Here is a 25,239-nt window from a genome sequence, read left to right as displayed (position 1 = left end):
TAATGTATACAGACAAACAAAAAGGATTATATGTGCTTATATACACAAAAATATATGTATTATACATGTACATGTGCATACATATGTGTGTAATGTTTTGTGTTATATATATGTGGTTATATGTGTCTATAACCCTTCACAATTTGATTGCAACTTCTCTTAAAGAACAAGTGAGAATTATGTGACACATATTCCCTCCCATAATTCTTTGTTGGCACCTAAATAGCCTACTTGCTATGTTCTTTAAATGATATTCCATATCCTGTCATTCTCTTTGCCTAGATTGACTCCTATGCCTACCATGTTCTCCTTCCTCACCTCCATTTCTTGTAACACCTAAATCCATTCAAGTCTCAAATTAAGTGTCATGTTCTGCATGAGGGATTTCCTGATCATCCCATTTAGCAAATGGAGTTACTTGCCTTCTGGACCTAGGAAAGTAACATTTTTTAATCCACCATATGTATTCAAACTTTTCTACCTTGGTGCCCCTAATTCTTTTCTTCAGGTGATCTGTCCATTTTCTCCATCCATTTGTTCAATGAAGCTGTTCATGACTGAGAAAAGAAAGGTATAGAGAAGGGAAAAGAAAGAGAATAAGCATTTATATACTGCCTATTGTCTTCTAGGAACTTTTTTAAGCATTTAAATTGAAAGACTGATAGACAGACAGATAGAGAGAGAGATACATACATATACATACATGCATACATAGGCACATAGATAGATAGATAGATAGATAGATAGATAGATAGATAGATAGATAGATAGATAGATATAGAGAAATCTCACCTGGTCTTCATAACAACCCACTGAGATAGGTGCTATTATTATCCTCATTTTACATTTGAGGAAACTGAGGCAAACAGTGGTTAATTGACTTGCCTGGAGTCACACAGGTAGAAAATGTCTGAGGTCAGATTTAAACTTCAGTCTTCCTGATTCCAGATCATGAATTTGATTTTTGCCACCTAGAAATCTCTCTAATAACTGACCCGTCCAGCCTAGTGATCTTTTCTTCCTTTAAAATCTCATAGAACTGTCCTTTGAGGTCCCGGCGGCGGCGCTAACGCTGCAGCCTTAAGGAAGATGGCGGCGCCCTGGTGGAGAGTCGCGCTGTACGGAATGCGGAGTGCCCGTGGCTTCAGCACCGCGGCCGTCCTGAGCCGCCGTTCGGCCCCCCTGGGACCCATGCCCAATGAACACATCGACGTGAGCGCGCTGCAGAACCTGGAGAAGTATCGCAGTTTCGACCGCTACAGGCACTGCGCTGAACGTGAGGCAAATGCCCCGCACTGGTGGAAGAGCTACCGCGACTACTTCCGGCAGCCCTCAGATCCCAAAGACAAAATAGACATTGGACTTCCTCCCAAAAAGATGCTCCAGAGGCAACAACAGGTCCTTGAAAGGAAGAAGATCCTTCCGGAGAACCGGGCTAAGATGGAGAAGGCTCCCCACCTCTGCAGTGGCCTGATCCCTCTGGAAGAAGTGAAGGCTGATTGGGAGTAGACTGTTGGCCCTTGCAACAAGCAGCCCTTGCTGAGTACTATGGCCTCTACCAAGACTTGTTCCTCGGTGCCACATTCGTGCCTTGGGTCCCATTGAATGTTGCCTACAACCTGGAAGAAGAGATGGTGATGCCTGTGTTCCAGGGGAATGAGATCACCCCGACTGAGGCCACTAATCCACCGGAGGCGACATATGAGGCAGAAGAGGGTTCGCTGTGGACTTTGCTGCTCACCAACTTGGATGGACACTTGCAGGAGCAGGATGCTGAATACATCCACTAGCTGGTGACCAACATCCCGGGCAACGATGTGTCTGCAGGACAGGAGCTGTGCCACTACCTCCCACCCTTCCCCTCAAGAGGAACTGGTTTTCATCGTTTTGCTTTCCTCCTTTTCAAGCAAGACAAGCCCATCGACTTTTCTGATGATGTCCGCCCCACTCCCTGTTACCGTCTTGCTCTGAGAACCTTCCGCACATTTGATTTCTATAAGAAGCACCAGGACTCCATGACCCCAGCTGGCTTGGCCTTCTTCCAGTGCCGCTGGGATGACTCGGTCACCCACGTCTATCACCACCTGCTCAACATGCGGGAGCCAGTGTTCGAGTTTGTACGCCCACCCCCCTACCATCCCCCACAGAAGAAGTTCCCTCATCAGCAACCACTTCGATATTTGGATCGATATCGAGATAGCGATGAGCCCACCTATGGCATCTACTGAAAGACTGAGTCATCAGGTATACAGGGTTCCTGGAAAGGACAAGATGACCCCTTAGAGTCACTCTGGCTCACTTCATCTTTCAAGGACAAAATGCAGTAGATTAGAGGTTTCTAACTCCCTGGGATCTCTTCCCCGAGGCTGTTGTCCTGCCTGTGCTTTTCTTGTATATCCAAATGATTTGAGAGTGAGAAGGAACTGTATGGTATCTAAGTCAGAGAACGTGAATCAAGGTGATTCGGATATGCAGCATGGTGTATAGTAGATAGCTGACCTTTAAGTCAGGACAGCCTGGGTTGAAGTCCCATGTACTGAATATGTGACACTAGCCTCTCGGTGTTCCAAGCCATACTCTTATCCCCCCTCTCACCCCCCCCCCTCCGCCCCCGGTATATTTTTATTTATTTCATTAAATATTTCTCAATTAATTATTTAAAAAATCTCATAGAATTTACTATACATACCAGTTATTTGAAAGTGAAAGAAAAGAAAGGACATGGCACTTTGAATTAAGATTTGATCTTAGGTGTGAATTTGGTTTCCACTGATCAACCATGAGATAATTAACTTCTCTGAGCTATCAACTCATTATCAGTAATATAGGAAAAAAAATATTTTCAAGTTAACTACTTAGCATGATAGTTAATTATCACAGGGTAGTAGAGATAATAACATTAGATTTGGAGAAAGAGAACCTGATTTTCCACCCTGGTTATGTCACTTATTAGCTGTGTGACCTTGAGAATATTAGCGTGTGACTTCCAGCTTCATGGAGATGTTTATAGAAGAAAGAGTGGGAGATGGGAGAAGGAGGAGCTGAACAATAATGAGGAGGGAATTGTACAAGTGAATAGGAAGGGCTTGGACTGATAAAGTAAGTGAAAAATTCAATTTGGTGGGCATATAAAAAAAAGATCTCTAGATCCACATGCTGGTCCAGGTTCTACTATTTTATTGGTAGAAGAGGAGAAGGAGAAGAAACAGGAAAATTAAGGAGGATATAAAAATATAAAGAACATAGAGGATTCGGGATAACAATATGAAGATTAGAGAAGGAAAGGGAAAAAATGTTGGGTAAGCAAGGCAAAGTGAGTAAGAAAAGGTACATAAGAAAACAAGTTGAGAATAAATCAACAAAGGGAGTTGGTTGGTGGGTTATTTTGCTGAAATGGATAAGCAGTTGTAAACCTGAAGAGGATGTGAAGTATGTCAGAAAGATTTAAGAGATTAAAGGGTTTACAGGATTAAGAGGTGATAAGTGCCTGTAGCTCAATCTCTATAGAATCTCTGGAATCATAGATTTAGAACCTGAAGGGACCTACTCAAGAGTTTTACTAATGTGGAAGCTGAGGCATAAAAAGGGAGAGTTCTGGCAGCTAGGTTGCACAGTGGATAAAGCACTAGTCCTGGATTCAGGAGGACCTGAGTTCAAATTTGGCCTCAGGCACTTGACACTTACTAGGTTGTGACCCTGGGTAAGTCACTTAACCTTCATTTCCCAGCAAAAAAAAAAAAAAAGAAAGAAAAGAAAAGAAAAGAGAGTTTAAGCAACCTTCCAAGAGTTGTATATCCAGTAAGTATCTGATTCAGCATTTGAACTGAGGTTTTCATCACTCCAAATCACAATAGCACAGTCTGTTGAACATTTTAAACTAGAAGACTCATAAACATCTCAATATCAGCATGTACACAATATAATGTATTATTTCTCCCCTTAGGCCTAACCATTTTCTAAATTTCCCCTAAGCCTATCCAAAGCCATCCATTCCTTTGTTTTCCCAAGTTGATATAATCCTGGACTCTTCACTATCCTTTACCTTATACCTGCACTTCCTTAATCTTCTCGTTCTTTCTTTCATCATATCTTTTGCACCTGATCCCTTCTCCCTTCTCATCCAGTTCTCACTTTAGAGCAATTCACCTTGATTGGTAGATAGTTGGATTAGCTGACAGCTAGGTGGAATACTAGGCACTTAGTATTCACCATAATGAATAAGCGCTGGATTTGGAGTGGCGAAAACCTCAGTTCAAACACTGGATCAGATACTTACTGGCTGTACAACTCTTGGAAGGTTGCTTAAACTCTCCTTTTAAATATAAAAGTATTTTTATTATTTTCCTGTTACATGTAGAGATAGTTTTCAACATTTGTTTTTTATAAGATTTCTAGTTTCAAATTTTTCTCCCTTCCTCCCCTCCCTCCCCCCTTCCCAAGACAGCAAGTAATCTGGTATAGGTTTTATATGTACAATCACATTAAACATATTTCTGCATTAGTCTTGCTGTGAAAGAAGAATCAGAGCAAAAAGGGAAAAACCTCAAAAAAGAAAAACAACAGCACCAAAAACAAAAGAAATAGTATGGTTCCATCTGCATCCATATTCTGCAGTTCTTTTTTTTTCTGGATTTGGAGATCATTTTTCATCATGAGTCCTTTGGAACTATCTTGGACCATTGTATTGCTTAGAAGAATGATGATACTGTGTACAATGTTCTCCTGGTTGTGCTCATCTCACTCATCATCAGTTCATGCAAGTCCTTCCATGTTTCTCTGAAATCCACCTGCTCATTATTTCTTAAAGCACAATAGTATTCCATTATATTCATATACCACAACTTGTTCAGCCATTCCCCCATTGATGGGCAACTCCTCAGTTTCCAATTCCTTGCCATCACAAACAGAGCAGCTATAAATATGTTTGTACATGTGGGACCTTTTACCTTTTTTAATGATCTCTTTGGGGAAAAAATACCTAATAGTGGTATTGCTGAGTCAAATGGCAAGACAGAGTCTTTTGCAAACATCCACAGTTAGAGGTCATGATATGAATCATCAGACTTCAAGCATAACTGAGGAGCAAAAATATAGGTCGAGTAACATGGGAGATTAGTGCTATGAAAACTCAAAGAGAAAAGAATATACATGGAAGTCAACAACATTAAATACAACACAGAGATCAAGAAATACAAATGTTTCAGGAAAATAATCAGATTTGACAGTGAGCTCAATGGTATAAGAACATCATTTCACACATGGGCTATCACAATATAGCCATTGAATTGGTACCTGAACCTCATGTATACTCACTTTAGTCTATCCCACACATTTGTCTAAATAAGTTTCCTAAGTGATGGTTATGACTATGTCAACTCCCTATTCATTGAACTCCAGTGGCTCCCTATTACCTCCAGGATCAAATATATAAAATTATTTTGGGCACTTAAAACCATTCATAAATGTTCCCTTCATATATTTCAATGTTCCAACACTCATTGTGTGATCCAACTCCATTGGCTTATTAACTGTTCTTTACACATGATGCTCCATTTCCCAACTGTACATTTACGTTGGCTGTCCCATTACCTAGCATACTCTTCCTTTCACATCTGCAGCCTACTTTATCTGGATTCCTTGAAGACTCAACTCAATATCCTGTTCTCCTCCACTTAACACACTTTTAGTTTCTTCCCTCTGATACTATGTCACTTTCTCACTTCACATATCTTATATGTATATTGTCTCTTCACTTAGAATTTGAGCTCTTTAAGAGCAAGAACTTCATTTCCCTTTTCTCTCCATCCTCAGCATTTATGATTTGTACAAAGCAAGTACTTTATATATGCTTATTGACTGTTGAATGACTGGTAATTTTGGAATAAGCAGCTTCTTTTGAGTGATATGGTCAGATGCCACATTGGAAAACACTGGAGAGTGAGCAAGAGAAACAAAAGCCAAGGCAATGCCTTTAGATAAATCATTCTATGAATTTGGCTAAGAAAGGAAGGAAAATTTTGGATTATAACTTGAGATGAATGTTAAGGTCAAGTGAGGGTTTCTTTTCCATTCTTCCTTCAAGAATGAAAGAAACTTAGGTATATCTAAATGGATAATTTAAAGAGTCAATGGAGATATGTTGAAGATTAGAGTCAGGGAAAGATGACAAGCAGCAATTTGTTATAGAATATTGGAGAGGGTGGCGTTAAGAGTACAATTATAAGGGGTAGCTAGTTGGCACAATGGACAAAGAACCAGCCCTGAATTCAGGAAGACCTAAGTTCAGATCTGGCATTAGACACTTGACACTTACTACCTGAGTGACCCTGGGCACGTCACTTAACCCTCATTTCCCTGCAAAAAAAGGTACATTTATAGTGGTTGGTCTTTGAAAAGAAGAGCGTCACTACAGTATAAGAGAATATCGTTAAAAGGAGATTAAAAGAAAAAAAAAGAATGGGATATGATATCAAGGGGGGGTTGAGATAAAGGGATTGAGAGAAGGGGTTGTTTATAATGAATTTGCTCAATTTTCTTGGTTAAGTAAGGGGCAAGATTCTCAGCTAAGTTTATTGGAGGTTTAAAATGATTAGAGAATCTTTGAAATTAGAGGTTCAAAATTATTAGATAAAGGTTAAAGTAACTTTGGTAGGGAGTGAGATAGTAAGTAAAATAAGAGGGTATAAAAAAGGACTTTCTTGCTGCAGTAAAATTCAACTGGAACTGGGTATCATGAATTCAGTATATAGGAAACAACGCAATCGTTGGAAACTTGGTAATGGGGTTTACCAATAACCCCTCCTTTCCTCCCTTTGCCTAAGCAGTTCTCATTATTAGAAATTCAAAAGATAACAGACTAGTTATTATTGGACAGCAAACCAGACATCCTTGGGGGATGGCTTGGTGGTGCAGGACACTAGACCTGACTTCCTTGTGTTCACACACATCTCCCAAGAATAAAGCAGGATTAGATCGGTGATTAGGAGGGCTGGATTTCTGAAATTGAACCATTACAGGCTAGCTGAATTCTTTATTAAGTTCAAAGACAAAGAACCATGACTTAAGCAATTACAGGACAAAAGGAGTTACAGGACAAAATCAATCAATCACGAATATGATCAATAAGAAAATTATACATGATAAATATTAATTTTCTCACCAGTGAGCATGGATTCTATTTGTAATCAGTTCTGCTTCTTCAATATCTCTCCCTTCCACGAACTTCTCTTCATTTACATGACCACCTCATTAGTCCAGGCCCTTAACATCTCTCTTCTAGTCTATTGTAATACCCTCCTAATTATTCTCCTCTCCTGAGGTCTCTCCTCATTCAAATTTATCTTAAACAGAATAACCATTTATTCCCTAAAATTGGTTTAAAAAAGTAACTCTCCTGTTCAATAAAGTCAAAAGCCTCCATAATGCCTCTAAGATCACATTTCAATATCAATTTTGTTTCCAATGAACTTTATAGCCTGATCCAATTTGCTTTTATTATATTTTAGTCTCCTTTCTTATTTCTCCCATGTGACCCTTCATGGCTCATCTTCTTACCTTTCACTACCTATTCCCCATCCCTGGAATATACTCTCCCCTCATCTCCATCTCCTATTAGTTTTACTGGTTATCTTTACATTTCTGCTCAAGTGACTTCAATGAGGGCTTTCAGGGTCCCTCCAACTTCCAGTGTTCTCCCCTCCCAAAATTCATTTGGATTTTTTAGTATACACTTATTTTTAGGCATATTGTATTTCCTTATAGAATGGAAGTTCCTTGATGAAGATATTCTTTTCACATTTTTGTGTTTGTAGCCTTAACTTTGCCATTTTGTAACATAGTGCTTGGCACATAGCAAAACCTTAATAAATGCTTGTGAGTTGATTGATCATTATCATAACTCATATTTCTATAGCATTTGAAGGCTTAACATTATTTACTCAAAATGAATCTTTGAGGCAGAGAGTATCGGTATATATCTATTTTAAAGATAAGAAAACTCACTTGAACGTTAGAAGTAATTCTCTTGTTCCCTGAATTTATTACCAAAGAGAAGAGCAGTTGGAAATTGCAATCAGCCAAGAACAGTACAGTGCTTTTGCTGCTGTCTATCTCTTGGCTTAATTTAAATAATTTCTAAATAATTCTAACAGTTGCTATTGCAGAGCTTCTCTCTTCCTTCCCCATGATCAAAATTATGTAGGGGTTGTACTAAATGACAGTCAAGGTCCCTTCCAACTCTCAAAATCTGTGAATTACACCAATTACATTTCTTTCATTTAACAAAGATACACATTTGTCAACTTAAATAATTCCCCCTCCCCTTTCTGCCAAAGGAGCAACATTTTAGTGGCAATTAGATATAATTGATGTGATTTCTCCCCCTACCTAGACTCAACTTTCAGCACAGCAGTTGATCCCATTATCCTGTGAAAGAATGGGATGTGGGAAGGGAAGTTTACCACCTGATCACAAAATAGGCAGAAAATAGACAACAGAACTCATCAAGCATAGCCTCCAACTGCCTCCTCTACCTACCTTGTTCAAATCACCCTGGAAAATGTGTACCACCACAAAGGAAATGAAAAATTAGGTCTCTTCCCCTTGGGAGCCTCCAACCTAATGGAAATATTTCTATTGGATCAACCTAGTATATAAACTGAGTAGACACAGCTAGCTAACTCCCTCTCTCATGTATTCTGAAGGGTTTCACTGAACTTCCAGCAACATATCACTTTGGGATAATTCTTTGCATATTCCAGAGTTCCCCACTTAATGCAAATATACCTTTTAGATTCATGATATACCTAAATAAGTAGTAGCCCTTTATTCCTCCTCTGTATGCAGAACTCATCTTCAAACGTGGTCTTACCAGAATGGAGTTAACAGTTGATATTATATCTCACTTATACTGTACATTCTGCATAGATCCAAGTAGTTGTGGTCTGACACCTATCAGACATAGAGAGATTGGAAGCCAAGTGTAATAAGCAAAAACCATGCCAAATTTCATGGTCAAGGGAAATAAAACTCATGTTATGTTATACTTCTGAATATTTCATACTTTCCCTTAAGTGTGAGCTGTTTACTATCTAAGATTATATACTCAGCACCTTTAAAAATGGAATAATTAGGGGCAACCAGGTGGCACAGTGGAGAGAATACTGGTGCTGGATTCAGGAGGACCTGAGTTCAAATTCGGCCTCAGACACTTAACAATTACTAGCTGTGTGACCCTGGGCAAGTCACTTAACCCCAATTGCCTCACCAAGAAAAGGAATAATTAGCTACCATATTTGGTCCTTTGTTTTATCATGTTTCAGCCATGGTACTGCAATGCCTGTTCCTAAGGACTATGAGGGACCACCTTGATTCCAGCTTAAATGTTTCCCATAAAGACTTCAAAATCAATGTGACTCAACAATACAATGAGGTAACCAAAAATAGTGGTCTAGGTTACATTGAGAGTCATGGATTCTAGGAATAAGGTGGTGATAGTCCCACTGTACTATGCTCTGATTAGATCATTTCCACAATCTCAAGTTCAGTTTTGGGCAATGTGGTTTAGGAATGGCATTAGTAGCCTAAAGAGTATCCAGAGAAGGTTATCCAGAATAGTGAAGGGCCTCAAATCTATGCTACATGAGGATCTGTTGCCTTTATGTTTATGCTGGAGGAGATAAGAATTCAGAGTGACATTGTAATTGCCTTCATATATTTGAAGAGCTCTGGTCCTAAAAAGCAGAAATAAAAGTAATGGGTAGAAACTTCAGAGACAAAATGAGGCTCCATGTTAGAATAGTTCTAACAATTACAGCAATCCAAAGCAAAGTGAATTGGAAAGCAGGGAGTCCCCCCTTCATTGGATTAAATTTATGCAAAAGTTGAATAAATGCTGACTATGTTGTAAGGGGGAATCCTTTGGAGTTTGAGTCAGAATAGATGACTCGTGGGATCTCTTTCAACTCTGTGTGTGTGTGTGTGTTATGCATCTATATAAATATATATATATATATATATGTATTTATATTTCCTTCATTTTATTTATAACAGATGAGTACAGAGAATCTAGAATGTTAGAAATAAAAGGTACTTTAATTTTCATCTTACTCAATCCCTTTATTTTACATGTAAAGAGACTGAAGCATGAAGTCATTTGCCAGAGTCCACGTGGCTTATAAAGTAAATACCATAATAGAATCTAGATTTTCTAGTTCCAAGCTCAATTCTCTTTCCATCACAATGTGCAGCTTCCAGTTTGTCAGGATCCAAGAATTAAAAGATCTTTCTTTGCTGAGACATCAGGGTAGTCTGGGAGACAATATTGGTCAGAAGAATTCAATCAGTCTATGAATGGTATCATTTAAGAAATCTTTTGCCATGATCCCTCCTTCAGAATTCTAATGAACTTTTGTTCCTTCCCCTCCCTTTATGTTCCCTCCCATTCTCTCCCCTCCCCTTCTCCTTTTCTTATTTTCCATCTTTCATTATCCACTCTCCCATTTTTGTTTCTTCATACAAATATATGCACTTTTGTTCCTCATGAGGGAAAATTTCCCATCAATAAAGCTTATCCAAAAGAACAATAGACAACCTGAATAGGCCATGCATTTCTCCTCATTTGAGTTCCACTTTCATTGACTATTTTCTTGGAATATGATAACTAGGATTCCATGTCAAATAAAGGTTGGACCATTATTAATTGGATCACAGAATTTGTAAAACAGAAGAGCTTTCTGAACACATTTCTTGTGTTCAACATTCCTAACAAGCCAAGTATTTACCTGGCTTTGACCTGAAGACCCAGTTCATTTAACTTTTAGACGTCTTAAAAGTTAGAGAGCCTGTTATTATATGGTGACTGAAATTCTTCTTCTTTTTTATAAATTCCATCCATAGCATATAATTGGTATCAAATCTCTTGCCTTTTGAAAGGGTAGGTTAGGAGTTGGAGGGAAGGAGAGAGTTTGTAACACAAATATTATTTTTAAATGACTTAAAATAAATAATTTAAAAAGTAAAATAATTCTACCTGTAACTTTTCAACCATTCCACGACTAGCCCTCCCTAGTCTTTCTATTTTCTATTTCACCCTCCCAATAGTTACCAACTTAATATTCCATAAACATAAAATATGTTATGCACTCTGATGAAAGTCATCTGCTCAATAAGCTATGGTGGTTACAATTGCCTTTTGGGGAAAGTGAGAAGAAAAGAAAAAAGAGATCACACTCCGCCCCCTGTTTACTATGTAAATCCCTGCACATTCTATCTCCAAAGCAATTTCTTCTTTACTTTTCTTCATATATATAATGGTCTCATCGAACTATATTATTTACTAATCCTTGTATACATTTCATGTCCCAACTCTTGTTCTTTATGCAGTTCATTACAACTTTCTGGAATGCACTACTTCCACCTCCCCTTTTAGAGTCCTAAGCATCTTTCAGGTTCAGGTAAAATGTCAGCTTCAGCATGTGACCTTCATTTAATGTGTGCATATAGTATACACATATACATATATGTGAATAGACCATAATCATTAGTTGAATAATATAAAGGAAAGGAAAATTTACTAGAATTCTGATGGATGTTGTTGTCATCCAGTTTTGAAAAGGAACAATGACATCACTGGGAGATGCTTTGACTTGTGCAAGAATTGGATGTAAATGAGGCAGAGTTGCACAAACCAATCAGCATCACTCTCTTAGAGTCATAAAAGTCCAGGGCCATGATAAAAAATTAAGACTACTAGTGATGGCCCGAGATGCAGTGGATGAACCTGTCATCTTTATGTCCAAGCTCTAAGTGCTCCACAGTGCCTGCTTTAGTCAACTTCATAGCCATTGGAACAAATTGCACTCATCCTTCCATTCTGCTAGGGAAGTATTGGCCAAGATGATATTACCGTGGTGTGGCCACTGCATGCTACAGTTTCTTTGAGCAATAGATGAGAGTTGGGGGACATGTGGACATCAAAGGAGGATGAGTAGCTCTGAAAAGGACTCAGTAAGGCCTCTCAGCAGTGCTACTCCTCCCTGAGCACCCCAAACACCCCTGAATTCTGATAGAGTCAACACAACAGAGTTTGTAAATAACAGTGTTCAAAGAGTAACTGGATTTATATATCTACTTGGGTATATGTGTAAATATACAAACATACATGCATGTGCAGTTTCACATACATACACATGCTAAACATCTTGCATGCTACATATATTTGCATGTTACACATATTTATGTCATATATAAATGAGATACCATATGTAAGAAACATAAATTCAAAGGTTTTTTTTTTCCCTTAAATGGAATGCTGACAGATTAGGCAACCACTTACTCAATTTTTCTAACAAATATCCCCTCTAACCTTCTCACAGCCTGTGAAAGTGTGGAAAATTTCAGCAAAGTCATTCCTTTGGGGACAGTGAGTGTTAAAAGACAAGTCATGGGAGGTCTGCTATTATCACAGGCTGCCATTATCATCCATTAACACCTCAGCATTGATGAGTTTACCACTTTAGTTTCTGTCACCTTGAAGACAGCAGTGATATCCCTCTCCCTCCCTTTATTGTTACCTAAAAATTTGGGATCTTGGGGCTTTAATTGAATGCTGAGGACTAAAATGTTGATAGGGAATTTATTGCCTATAAGTGAGACATTACTCCTATAATCTCAATTTAAAACACGCAATCCTGAACATGTACAGATATAGAACCTTAATATTGAATGCCTTATATGAATGAGACTTCCATTATGTTATCTTAGGCAATGTTATCTTAATCAAAAATCCTCTCATTTCTGAAAATTCTGCTCTCAGATCTGGCTTCCCTAATTGGTACATGTCCTACCTGGCACTAGCCAATCATCACATAATCCTTATTCTGCTTCCATTTTATCTCCATATGACTTGTCGTGATGTGAGTCTTCCTCTGACATCTTCCCTTCTCCAATTGTGGAATTATCATCATATGAACTTTTTCAGTACTCCTATAATAAATTAAGAAATGGATGCACCTATCAGCCAACTCTCTTTTCCATGATCGATAGAGAGGGTTGCATATCACCACTTCATGTATTAAATAAACATGATAAGAGCATTAAATCTATAAATAACATTGTCCAGATACTGAAATTCTGTCAGGTTCAAGTTCCTCTTTAATTAGGTCAAGAAGGGAAGGGAATTTACTGGCTTAACTAGACAAGTTATCTGCATCCCAGGGCCTCTCTACAATGACAAATATTTCAAGAGTTGTTAAAAAAAAGCAGTGAATCAGTACAATGGTGGAAGATTTGCAGTTTGGAGGTACAAATGTAGATAACTCTCTGAAAGAATATCAATGTAAAGGGGTAGGAGAGGATAGTTTCCACTTTATATTTTTCTTCTCCCCTCCCATTGACTTTATCATCGGATAAGAGGGGCCAGCAGGAGATAAGTCGTCAAGAAAAGAAGAGTGAGACATTCTGAGGCCAAACAGGTGGTCACCAAAGAAAGAAGTGGCTATACATAAGAGCAGGATTTAAAACAACTACAAAACACATGGACACAGACAGATAAAGAGCCATCCAAGGAAGGAAATAATTTTAACAAGCATGACAGTTTAAGATCATAATGCCAACAAAAGCCCAGACTTCAGAATAAAGCTACACCAAAGAGAAATTTCATGAGGATTCTGTGAAGGGAGAAACAGTCTTTCAGTAACCTCTGAGTGTCGCATGGGTTCTTCGCACAAGTATTTCATGACCTTTGCATGTTGTTTGATTTCTCTTTTCCCAACTAACTTGCCTATTGAAGGGGAAGGTTTTCCTCTTGTTTTCCTTTTTGTGTGTGTGATTTTTTTTCCCTGGGGCAGGGGAGAGAAAGAGGAGGAGGAAGAACAGCAGAAGTAGCAGCAGCCTCAGCAGCAGTTGTAGTAGTATCAATTTAAGTAAGCAGCTCTCTGAAGATCCAAGATGCCAATGTGCATATAACTCCTCCTAGTGGATACATAGCACCAGAGAGGACAGCACACCTAGAACTTGGCAGAGTATAATCTCTCTTCCTACTTATCATTCCCTCTGTTAGAAGGTAAGTTACATGAGGTCATGGACTATCTTTATTTTATAATTGTTACCTCCAGCGTTTACCATAATTCTTACTGCACAATACTCAGTAATGCTAATTCATTCATTCAGTTTTCATTAAAGCAAAATCTCCTTACATCTTTTCCCCCTTTTTTATTTGTAAGCATGAAAGAATTATTGCCAAAACAAAGGCATATCTATAGCTTAATAAATTTTAAATATAAATATATTTGCATAACTCCCAAATATCAAAGAAAGCTTCATGAAGACACAAAAGGACTTATCTATAAATTCAATTTGATAGTAATATTGATGATGGGGAATGTGGCACCAAATAATCATACCAATAAATCTTATTTTCCTTTTTATTTTCTTTGTTAATTTCATTATTTTCCTTTGTCTCCCTTCTTTTTCTGTTCTTAATTTTATTTTTACTTCTCCTCTCTTTTTTTCTTTCAACTTATTATTTGCTCTACACTGTGTTAGGTGCTTTAGGCTTAAAGAAAGAAAAACAAAAAAACACTACCCCAGCCAGTGAATTGCTTCTACACACATAGACACTTTCACATATCCTAAGTCCATGTGTAGATTCACTCAAAAATAACCCAAGGCAGGGTTGCTTCTTCTGTGTCTGGTTTGGATAGATAAGAGTTTGGGCTTAGAAGCATGAGAGGTCACCAAGAGCCAGGTACCTGGGAGCTACAACCATGGCTTTTATGTGTCTTGTAGAAATGTCATGTTCTCCCATAACTTTATATTTTTCCCTTGTCTTTGATATTTCACAAAAAGTGATTCAAGGGCAGAGAACATTCCTTTTCAATATTTTTAGATGATCCAATGAACCCCAGGGTGAGTTATACCCAACAGATGCTAAAATCTTAGTGGCTACTATGAGAAACAATGTGGCATAATGACTAGAGGAGAGGAAGTGAAGGCTGGATGAATTAGCTTTCATTCTTCCCTCTTAAACATACTCAATGTTGATACATTTTGATAAATCACTTAGCCTCTAAATGTCTTAGACATTGTTGGTTTGTTTGTTTGCTTGTTTGTTTTTTGCAGGACAATGGAGGTTAAGTGATTTGCCAAGTTTCAAGTGTCTGAGGTCCGATTTGAACTTAGGTACTCCTGAACTCAAGTATTCCTTAGACATTGTTTTTAAACTGTTAAGTATTAATGAGGAATTGATTATATCAGGAAAATTACAGAACTGTTTAAAAACACAAACACACACATTTTTAACACATTTCATGGGCACTTCCCCTGTGTTCTTTGCCAAGCCCCTAAAAAAAAGTGAATGTTGGATGATTTCAACAGAGAGCATCAAGTAAGGGAAATAGGCATGAGGTGTCATGGAGGACCTTCTTCTTAGGATATGTGTTGGACCCAATGACCTCTAAGACTTTCTTGAAGTGTACAACTTTGTGATTTTATCAATAAATCCCCTTAAGATCAAGTCTATTTTCGTTTCTGTCTGACTTAGGAAAAAATATTCTCTCCTCTTCTAGTCCTGGTTTTACATGTCTTTACCCATCCCTTTCTTTTTCTGAAAATAACTACTCTGCTACTGTTAATGATAATTAACATAATAAGTAACATCTGTATAGTGTGAGAACCGAGAAAGCATGATATGACCTTTCTGAGATTTTGAAGGTCAGATTGGTTTCTGGAAATTACCTCTATTCATAGACCACCTTTAGGTCATGTCAATCAATGGACCAGCCAATTTAGCTTGGAGCTGTGTGTGGGGACCCCTGTTCTTCTGGTTCATCAGAGAGCTTCCACTCGAGGAGATTCAGGATCACTATCTTTTGTTTGGGAACAAGATCATGGTGGCAGAAGAAGCAGGCCAGGGAAGACAGGTTTCCTAACTTTCAGAACTTGATGTGTTCTCACTTGGATAGTTAGGTGAAGGCAGCTTTCCCTCTCTCTCATTGCTAACCCCTAATATACTTTAATAAATGCTTAAAAGTCTAAACTGTCGCTGAATTTGTCAGTAAATCATAGCTAGTCCCCCCCCCCCCAAAAAAAAAAACAACTGGAGGGGCAGGTAAGGACACACATTAGATTTTACTCATCACCATAGCATTTCAAGGTTTACAAATCATTTTACATATATTATATGTAAAGAATTAATTGTTATTTGAGGTTTTTATGCCTCCTTGAGCACTGGCCTGGGGCTCCACAAACCCGCAAGGTGCTCCACCCACTGGTTGTAGCCGTTGCCAGGGCTCTGGCACCTCAAGTCATCACCACTTCCCGATCCCTACATGGGCCTGGCAAAATTATAATGATTGGAAGCCTAGAGAGGGCAGTCATGTGACTGTCAGAGCAGCCATCCCATTGGCTGGGGCTGTGCGGGGTGTTTCTAGGTTTAGGGGAGGAGAATTGGGCATTCTAGGTGGAAGCTGGAAAGCGACCTGTGCCCTGCTGCGTATTTTCAGCTGATTCCTGGGCTGTGGTATTTTTCAGGTGTTATAATTTCCCTTTCCCCATTTTTATTTCCTTTCCCTTGATCCTACTGATCCTGTTTGTGTTTTTTTTTTAAGTTTGTTCTTGTTAAAATAAATCTTGTTCTGTTTTGATGGAGGCTGCCGGTCTCCTTCCTTGCCCCCATATTGAGGGGAGCCTCTTAGCTAGCACTCCCCAATTAAAAATTGGTCCGAACATACATTTTATATTCACAAGAAACTTTGTCTACAGATGCCATTATATCCATTTTATGTATGAGGAAACTGAGGCAAAAAGATGCTAAATGACTTTCCAAGGATCAGTCAGCTAACAGGGGTCTCAAAAGGGATTTACAATTTGGTTTTTCTAACTCCAAGTCCAGTGCTTCATTTGTTATGCCACTAACTTCTCTAAAGACAGAAGCTCTCTTTTTTTTTTTTTACTTCAACTAAGGGCTCATGATGGATTCCATTCATTGGCCCATTTTCCCTTTTACTTCTCACATGAGTGAAATATGTTTATTAAAGGAGAATAACTACTTGTTGCTAAATTGTTGGGACTCAGACACCATCCCTAGTTTAAGAGGATTGCATCTTGCAGAATAAATCATGGGGAAAGGGTCATGCTCTTTTCTCTTCAGCCTACTCCTAAGGCCCTTGTTTAAATATAGTCAAAATCAGACCCTGTCCAGACTCTTTTTTCAAGGTCTCCTAAGGGATTTGTGGCTACTATTTGAAGCTCACTCAGTCCTCACGAGTTTTTTATCTTAATAGAACCCATTCTTAGGAAAGGCTGTAAAAGCCATCATTGAATCTCAGTCAGTGGTAGCATTGTAAGCCTCCATGTTCCTTCTTATACAAACAATGGATCTCACAGTGGTTAGTAAGACTGGTCTACAAATGACATTTCAGGCACCAAGTAGGTCAGGCATTTCCAGGTCAGAAGGTCTTTTTGTGTAGCCCTGAAATTCTACTAGGTCAGAGAGTATCTATGATAGGTTCAAAGAATCTTAGAGCTAGAGGGAATTCCCTTAGAACTTAGGGATCTCAGAGGTCATGTAAGTGTAAACCAAGCCTGGCTAAGAATCTTCTCTACAACACAGCAAATAATGGATATTCCATACTGAGCTTGAAGGCTTCCAGGGATGTGGAGACTATAATTTTTGTAGGAATGTCATGCTACTTTTGGATAGTTCTAATCTTTAGAAAAGTTTTTGTTTGTCTTTTTTTGGATATTATCTTAGAATAGTCTCTTTAGACCTTTCACTCTTTCCTGCTCACAAGGGCCAATTAAGACAAGTCCAATTCCCCCCCCCCCAAAAAAAAAGAAAAGTCCAGTCCCTCCACTAAATGATAGTCCTTTAGACATGTGATGAAGGTTAATCTATCCTACCCAAGACATTGTACTTTCAGTCCCCTAACACATTCCTTCTTCCCAGGCTAAACATCAGTTATTTTAACCAATCCTTACATAGTGTGTGTGTGTGTGTGTGTGTGTGTGTGTGTGTGTGTGTGTGTAGTTTTCTTTTTCCTAGTTCTTAATTGGTCATCATTTTGCTTAGGTCTATCTGGTCATCCTTGGCTTCAGCTTTCATTGTTTATGTCATCAAAGTAACAAGAACACACACACTTTTGGTGCGAAAGAAACTATCACCAGGTGCTGGTTTGTTGCTGTTTCTTTTTCAGTGGAGTTCATTTCTCTGTTTTCATTTGTATTCAAAACACTCACCCAGCCCCATGCCACTATCCTTGCCAGCACCACAGGAGAGGAGGTGAATAATAACTTTGAGTAAAACAGGAGTGTCTAAATATCCTAATTTAACTTTGGCCATTTCCCTTCTTTGTGCATCTGTGTTTCTCAGGAATTTTACTATTAATGAACACATTGGCATTTTGGAATCGCAATATGGCCAAGAAAACACATTTCATATCAGGCTGTTGGCTCTAGCCCTCTGGTTGAATTGCAGCTAAATAAAAATGTCAGGAAAGGGCCACAAAGTGACAAGTCCAGAAACAGGATGTAAAACCACTGGGGTAATTTGGATAGTTTGCTGAAAATTTTACCTTTCTTTTCTGCATATAAGAGCAGACACAAAACACAAAATCACTGATGATTTGGAAATCAACAGCTACATTTGAGACAGTGTAATTAGGAATAAACAGTTGCATTCTCTATGGGATGAGTATGTACATGTAAATATATGAATGGAGGACTTCTTAACATGAAGAATAGGGATTGCCATAACATGATTGATTCAAAATTATGGAACACCTAGAAAAGTAATTTTTTTTTCTAATCACTTCCCCCCATTCCATAATTACAGAATTTCTACATTTAGAAAAAGTCTCAACTCCCATCTCATTCTAGACATAACTAAAGACCCTACAGCAATCTGATAAATGTGTGGTAACACTCTATGTGAAGACATCCAGTAATAGGGAACTCACTAACTCCTGAGGCAGCCCAGCCCACTGTGGAACAAGATGAATTTCAAGGAAGTTTTTCCTTTGCCAATAATGAAGTTGCCAAGGGCAGCTAGGTGGTGCAGTGGATAAAGCACTGACCCTGGATTCAGGAGGACCTGAGTTCAAAGCCAGCCTCAGACACTTGACACTTACTAGCTGTGTGACCCTAGGGAAGTCACTTAACCCTCATTGCCCTGCCAAATATATATATATATATATAAGTTGCCAAGTTACTACATCTACGTATTGTCCCTAGTTCTATGCTTGAGGACCAAGGCAAATAAATCTCAACTTTTGCAATATGGCAACCCTTCAAATACCTGGTGTTGTTGAAAGAGCATTGAACTTGGTACCATGTCATTTTGGTACAAATTTGGCCTCTTTCAATTACTACTCATGTGACCTTGGTTAAATCATTTAACCTCTCTTGCCTTCAATTCCCTCAGGTGTTTTTTTTTTTGGGGGGGGGGGCAATGAGGGTTAAGTGGTTTGCCCAGGGTCACACAGCTAGTAAATGTCAAGAGTCTGAGGCCAGAGTTGAACTCAAGTCCTCCTGAATCAAGGGCTGGTTCTTCATCCAGCTTTTTTTTTAAATGGAAGTGTTAAACTAGATAAATCATAATAACATTAATAGTTCTGAATCTTTGATCCTATTATCTTCTACCTACTAAACATCTATAGTTCCTTCACCCAATCCTCAAATGGCAGAGAATTGAGACCCTTTACCATATTAACTCCCTTCTTCTAGAAACTGCACAATTTAAGATCACAGGGTTATATAATTAAAATTGGAACTGACCTATGAAGCCATATGTACTAACCTCTTATATTTTACAGAGGAGAAAACTGAGTCACTGTGAATTGAAGGGACTTGCCCAAGGTCATGCAGAAGGAAGCATGAGAGGTGAGATTTCACTCAAAGTAATCTAACTTCAGAGCCATTGTTTTTATTACTATATTAAATGTGATTTCCTGAATTGAACATAATTTTCCAATGACCAAAGATAGCAGTGGGATTGCTTACTCTTTGTTCCTGTATTGTATGCCTCTTCTAACACACCCTAAAAAAGCATTTGGTTGTCAGAGTGTCATCTCACATGCATTTTGCAAAAAAGACACAGAGATAAACAATGACTTACCCAAAGCCGATCAAATAGTTAATGGCAGAACTAGGAACAAACAGAACTCAGTCCAGCACCTTTCATTGTGTTGTCTTATTCCTCACTACAGTTAGGAAAAAGCACATTAGGAGGAAAGTCAACAGATACACTACAATAATTCATCTGATAAATGAGAAGGCAACAATAGGGCAGCATACTCTGGGACATAGATTTTGCTAGTTTTGCAAGGAAGGGGAAAACAGGACAATCTGAAGCATCCATCCTGAGCTCTTGTTGCCTGTTAGATTAAGAGAAAAGGCAAGTAGCAAGAGATGCTTGGTTAGCAGAAGGGAACTGCCATTTCTGCTGAGTGAGGGGATGGCCAAAGGTACTTGCATCTCGGTTAAAAAATCAACAGCTAATCAGCCCCACACAGTGTGAAGTCCTTTGCTTACAGTGAGCCTAGAAGATAACCAATTAAGAAGGAAGGTGCTTACAAAAATAATTCTCTTGGAGCAGTAATCAATGTGACAATATTTCAAAAGTAAGCAAGCACAGTTGGAAACTGTTGCCTATGGCCCAATTAGTTGTTTCCCAGTACCAGGAGTCTAACCTTGCTCTTCCATGCACTTCAACAGGTGGGTTCCCACAACTGAAGGCAGTCTTCCTGACTTGTGTTTCATAGAATCCCTAGCTTATGTTAAGGCAACATTTCAGTTGTCATATCCTATAAGAGCTTTTTCTAACTTTCCACAGTTATTATGTTATTATTCTCTCTCTCTCCATAAATATGTGTGGGTATATATGTATGTATACACATGTACATACATACATATAGTGCAATATATACATATACATAGTATGTGTATATATGTAAGTTTACCCACATTTATGTGTGCATAAACACAATATGTCATGTGGCCTATGCAATGCATACATACCCCTGCATACACATACATGTATAGCCATACATGAGCATATATACACCATCTATAATATGGCCTGTGCAATATGTATACATGTACATGTGAACATATACATAAATGTACAATGCATATATACACATGCATATGCATACACATATACATATATTCAGGTACATATGTATATATGGCATAGGCCACATGGCATATTAAAGAGGTTGAAGTCAGTTGAAGTACTGACTTGGTAACATACTGGATTTGTAACCATGGACAAGTCTATCTCATTACTTAATGGAATTCTCTAAGGTTTATTTCAAAGACAGTGCAAACTTGCACTTGGTGCACTACACCAAGGAAATCACATGGACAGCCTCTATTCCTTTCTCTTTATGATTTGAGTGTATGTATGTACACATATGTGTATATACCCATGTACATTCATGTGTGCGCTGTGTGTGCATGTGAATATGCCTATATGTATACATACACATGCATATATATATATATATATATATGTATGTATATACAAACACATACACATATATCAAAATTCAATGGAGAGTTATATAGTGGGGGTGAATAGAATGTATCACATAACAAATGAGAAATTTAGAGGAAGCTTTGTATAATCAATAAAATGCTGAATTTGGAATAATGAAAACCTGCTTTTCAATGTTTCCTCAGATGCTTCTTAATGGGTACACTGTACAAGTAATAGATTCTCTGTGCCTCAAGTTCCTGATCTATAAATCTGGAAGATGCAGTTGATAATTTCTAAGGTCCTTACAACTCTAAATTTTACAACCATGTAAACTTCAATGAAGGATAACACTAAAAGATGTCATGAGGGAAATATCTTCTAGGAGTGGATGATAGGATGATCACATGGCTAAGTCAAAAGTAAAGCAGAAAGATGACAGATTCATACATTAGATGCTACAGTCATATCCTCAAATCTTAGGAGAAAATGAATAAGGACTAAAGCACATCAGATAGGAACACTGTGAGAAACTTATGGGAGGATATGCACAAGTGTCAAAGAATAGGTACCCAGAAAGTAATCAATCAATAACCATTCATGAAATTCCTACTTTGTGTGAGACACTCTACTAGGTAATGGTGATGCAAATACAATTGATGAAACAATTTTTATTCAAAATGGTCTTGCATTTTAAAAGGGGTAGACAACATTGGATATGATCTGATCACCATTGATAAAGGGGCCTTCCCAATCAATGAGATCTCAGATACATTTGATAACAATATTTGAGTGTACATCATCTTTATTTACTTATACATTTGCTGTAACCCTCAAGGACAAAGTAAGCTTCTTAATGTCAGGGTATCACTCTCTCATTGGTTTCTACCTTTGTATCCCTAGGATGTAAAGCAGTGTTTTGCTCATAATAATCTTTAATCATTTCTTAAACTTTAATTTAATTAAAATATTTAAATTGGCCTGAACTATATTTAGCTTCTTCTATTAAGATATCTGAAAAGTTTTTTTTTTCTTCTGTTATATGCTCTAAGACATATTACTGCTGTTCCACCATTTTTAGTCATGCTTGACTTTTCATGACTCTGTTTGGGGTTTTCTTAGCATAGATACTAGGATGTTTTGTCATTTCCTTCTTCAGTCATTTAACAGATGAGGAAACTGAGGCAAACAGGGTGAAGTAAGTTGCACAAGGTCAAACAGTTAGTAATTGTATGAAGGTAGTTTTGAACTTAGGTCTTCCTAACTTCAGGTCCTGTGTTCTATTCACTGCTACATCTAGGTAGGTAATCAGACACAAAACAAAAAATATATGTAATATATATAATCCCATGCTAAATTATAGAACCATAGAGGTAATTTAAAAATTATGTTGACCACACAAATATATTCACTCAATAAGGAGAGGCTAAGAAGGTAGGGATGGGTACCATTTGCTTCAATGGCTACTGCTGGCTATCAAGAAAATAAAACTGAAAACCTAACTGTCCCACGATGGATAGCCCTATCCAAACAATAATAACAGGAACCCCAGGTGGCCCTCAAATACAAAGAGCTATGTAATTATGTACTGAATAAGACATAGAAACCTAGGATCTCTTACAATGCCAACTACGTTGAGTCATCAATACTGATAAGACTAAGTACAGTGATTTTTTTGAATTACTTTGGAGCTTTATTCACAAATACTCATCAACCTCACTTTAATCATTTCTTTCTTAATATGCCCTTTCCTTTCCTGGTTGAAAATATTGTGCTACTGTTGCTGCTTCTGCTACTGATGTGGGGAAATATAATATCATGTAAAGTGGGCTGGAGTTAGAATCAAAGGGCCTACATTCAAATCCCAGCTCTACCATTTATTTACCACCTATATAATCTCAAGCAAGTCATCTAGTCTTCAGGGGCAATGGTTTCATCTTTTATAAAATTGGGCTTACACAGCCCCTGAGGTTCCCTTCCAACTGTAAATCTATGATCATTCTTTATCCTATGTAACTTGTGGCCAAGGACCCCTCCAAAGCACAGAACTCATAGAGAAAGAGCAAAACCTTGGAAGATGACCCCCAAAGGTTCTGACCAGGATCTTATTTCATAGCATTATGAACCTTCACTTGGTAATGCATATATAACAAATTCTATCATTTCATCTTGGGAGTAACATCAAATATTTCCGGTCCTCAAATTGGAGTGCTTTTTTTGTTAACCACAGATAAGAGAGTCTACTCTCAGGATATCCTTTTTTCCCTGTCCACAGGAAAGAGAATGGTCAAAGGATCTGGTCAGGAACTGTAAGTGCACAAACTCAAGCCACCTAATCCACAAAGCCTCAGGCACTTCTCTAGCCCCCAAACATGTTTATATTTTTTCTCTGTCCACTTGAGTTCTGTATCTAGAGTTTTGAGGTGTTGATATAGGTTGGCTGGTTGATTAGTTGGGTTTTTTTTTTAAATTTTTATTTATTTATTTATTTATTTTTGGGTGAGACAATTGGGGTTAAGTGACTTGCCCAGGGTCACACAGCTAATAAGTGTCAAGTGTCTGAGGCCACATTTGAACTCAGGTCCTCCTGAATCCAGGGCCGGTGCTTTATCCACTGTGCCACCTAGGTGCCCTTGGTTGGTTAATTTTTGATCAGTGAAACCAGTATGAGCAATGAGGTCTGCATGGTTATAACTTCTGATTCTCTTCCATGACTTCTGCTGGACACTATTGATCTGAACAGTGGTAGTAACAATAATACCAAGAAGAATGAGAAGCAATTGTGGAGAGAGGGACAGAGACAGAGACAGAGACAGACAGGGAGGGAAAGAGAGACAGAGAGAGAGAGAGAGAGAGAGAGAGAGAGAGAGAGAGAGAGAGAGAGAGAGAGAGAGAGAGAGAGAGAGAGAATATGAGAGAGAGAGAATATGAGAGAGAGAGGATGAGCAGAAGGCAAAAAGCCAGGATTGCCCCATGCACTAGGTTGGACGATAAGCCATTCTGTCAGTCATCAGTGAACAAGCATTCCCATTTTCTCTATGTGACTTTTGGTAGGACATTGAACTTTTCTACTCTTCCTGCAGTTGTTTCATCCTCAAAATAATTGGAATTGATGGTCTCTAAGAACCTTCCAGCTTTAAATCCCATGTTTCTATGAACTACTATGAAATGCAAAAGGAAAATAGTATCCAGGGACTTACCTGCCCTCAGTCTATAATCAGCTCAATCCCCTTCATCTCTTCTTCCATCCACAGTCCTGGATAGTCAATAATCATTGATGTTAAGGATTATATCCTCAGGGCCCCATAAGGTTATCAAAGAAAGATTCAATTATGGTGTACTAGATTGGACTGACCAAGGCAGAAATAATGCCACAGGCATTTATAAAGATTTAGAAACTCAGGTTGGAATTAAAAAGGCCTTTGGGAAAGACTCAGTTAACCTAGGTTTGACCTAGCCTTGGGATTTCAACTAAAAAGATAAGAGAAAAGAGAATCAACATGAAATAGTATAAAGATTTCTCTCCATTAGCTGAATTTCCAGAAGGAATAGATATTAACAGCCATAGGTAGTCACTACTAAATTCAAATATTGAAATATAGTATGGTCAGGCCAAGAGGGAATACAGAAATATAATTATATTAGTATGACTTTTGCTTCATTTCATACACCAAAGTTCATAGGATCATAAGCTTGAAGCTGGAAGGGCTCTTGGGAGTAATTGAATTCAATATATTATCTTACATATGTGAAAACTAAAGTCA

General features: G+C 38.1%; 1 pseudogene; it reads left to right on the top strand.

Annotated features, from left to right (window-relative positions):
- The first annotated feature begins 1,089 nt into the window (after positions 1-1,089).
- LOC122743985 lies at positions 1,090-2,229 on the top strand (annotated as a pseudogene).
- Positions 2,230-25,239: the final 23,010 nt, after the last annotated feature.

This window comes from Dromiciops gliroides, chromosome 2 (genome assembly GCF_019393635.1).
Source record: "Dromiciops gliroides isolate mDroGli1 chromosome 2, mDroGli1.pri, whole genome shotgun sequence".
NCBI lineage: Eukaryota > Metazoa > Chordata > Mammalia > Microbiotheria > Microbiotheriidae > Dromiciops > Dromiciops gliroides.
This window is presented reverse-complemented; position numbering and strand designations above follow the sequence as displayed.